Source organism: Cryptomeria japonica, chromosome 2 (genome assembly GCF_030272615.1).
Source record: "Cryptomeria japonica chromosome 2, Sugi_1.0, whole genome shotgun sequence".
In the NCBI taxonomy this organism is placed as follows: domain Eukaryota; kingdom Viridiplantae; phylum Streptophyta; class Pinopsida; order Cupressales; family Cupressaceae; genus Cryptomeria; species Cryptomeria japonica.
This window is the reverse complement of record NC_081406.1, coordinates 667769182-667771628: the sequence shown is the minus strand read 5'-3', so window position 1 is coordinate 667771628 and position 2447 is coordinate 667769182.

Sequence of the window (2447 nt, the reverse complement as noted above, 5' to 3'; positions counted from 1 at the left end):
AACTATCTTTAATGCTTGGTCCAATTTCTGGTTTGTAGGTGTTGACATGGGACGAAATGTCCCAGATTGATGACATCACACTGTCGGCGATCGATTTTGGCCTACAAGGCTATACGGTATCATATTTTGTACAACTCTTTTTATGTATTGTTTTGATGGAATATGCAAGTCATTTCATTTTAGATTTTTAAAATTATGTTTAATTTATTATCTGTACTAATATCTAATGTTAATTTTCTATTTTTAGGGCACCCCCTCCGCATCTGGGGCTCATCTGAAGAAAAAGAATATCTCGAAGATGCCAAAACATGTGAAGAAGGTAACTGAACACATTTTTAGTTGTACAATTGTTTGAAAATGTTGAAATCAAGTATTAGTTGGGGTTTGTAGATTGATTAGTGTTTTTTGTCTATTTTACATGTACAGCAGCCATTGAGCTTTGTGGATATGTTGAATGCACCTGATTCACCCACGAATCAAGAGAGGGAAGAGGTATGTATCTCTTATTTATTTTCTTGATTTCATGATTATATGCACGCGTACATGTGAACTTGTGATATATTATAATGTTATATTTTTTTCATACAACAAATATCCATACCTATTTCGTCAATGGCGAACCCTCCTCCTTGCAATGGAGAAGCATATCAGGATCTGGTACACTTTTGTTTGATATGTAAAATTAATTGTTTTCAACCTTCAATACTTATCATTATATTAATTGTATTTAATCTTTGTACATTTTTTGTATAGGTAATAGCGACCGTTTCTACATCGATGGTGAGCCATCCTCAGTCCATTGGAGAAGCATCTGAGGCACAGGTACGTCATTGTTCTCTATATTATAGCTTTTAAGTTTTTTTGATATATTTATGTTAGTACATTGTATTAATTGTACATTTAATCTACAATAGACTTGTTTGCGGTATGACCATAATGTGGATCCATTTAAGTATGCCTTCAAGAAAACTCCTAAGAGTGATAAGGAGAGGAGAGCGAAGACATTAGCTCTTGGATCAGCCGATGAGGTAATCTACATTTCAATTGCAAAGGAATTAAAGTTAAATGCATAGTTATGATGTCAATTGTGAACTATTTTCTACAAAATAATTCTAACTTGGCTTTTGAATTGTGGTTTTGTAGCCATCTATGGAGCCGCGTATTGTGCTGAAGAGGCTTGATTTTGATGATCCACTAGAAGTTTAGGATCATATAGTGTTAGTTTTGGTCATAGAATGACCAATACATGTAGATATATTCTACATTTTTATTGTATATCGATTTGGACATGGCATATGCCACATTTTTGTAATACTTGTATTGACTTGGCAGACATGCCTTTTTTTATATATATATAAATATCGATATTCGATCCAATAAATGTGTAATGAGTTCATTATTTTGTATTCATTGTATTTTATGGTTGTCCTTTTATAAATTTAAATGAATATTTGTATATGTAATCAACAATATGAATATAAACAACAAAAATATATGATATAAAGCATTGCAATCGTGGAATATGATTTGATAAAATTTCTAAAATGTTGAATTAACCGTACAAAACTCCTTGTATTTAGCTCATTATTGTGTATTCGTTGTATTTGGTGGCTGCCCTTTTATAAATTTAAATGAATATTTGCATATGTAATTAACAATATGAATATAAACAACAAAAATCGACAACATGAATTTAAACAACAATGTGTTTGGTGCGAAAGCACCCTCATGCTCGCAATGGTCAAATTTTATTCCTTGTGTGCACAAACCAACGTCGCAAGCACATCTAGGTGGGAATGTTTACACTAGGCATGCCCCTATCATGCATCCCAAAGCACCAGAACGTCGAGATTCATACCCTACCGGTGAGATCTCTCAAGTGCCTTGAGTCCAAAAAATTGTCAAAATTTGATGGACTATTTCTTCCAATCCACGACACATACAATTGATCTATTTGATCCTGTGGGGTTGTGTGAGGCTACTCTACAATGGCCTATCTCGATTTTTGATGACTCAAAGCCATTTTCAATTAGTAGCATTTTTTTTCCTACTCAAAAAACCGTCAATTGCTTGCAAGGAAAAGTTAGAAGATTGGCTAGAATTGATTTTGTTCCTCATGTGCACAAACTGACATCGCGAGCGCATCCGGGTGGACATTCTTATGCTAGGAATGCCCCGTCATGCATCCCAAAGCACCAGAACGTCGAGAGTCATACCCTACCGGTGAGATCTCTCAAGTGCCCTGAGTCCAAAAAATTATCAAAATTTGACGGACTGTTTCTTCCAATCCACGACACATACGATCAATCTGTTTGATCCCATGGGGTTGCGTGAGGCTCCTCTACAATGGCCTATCTTAGTTTTTGATGACTCGAAGCCATTTTCAATTAGTAGCATTTTTTTGCCTGCTCAAAAAACCGTCAGTTGCTTGCAAGGAAAAGTTTCAA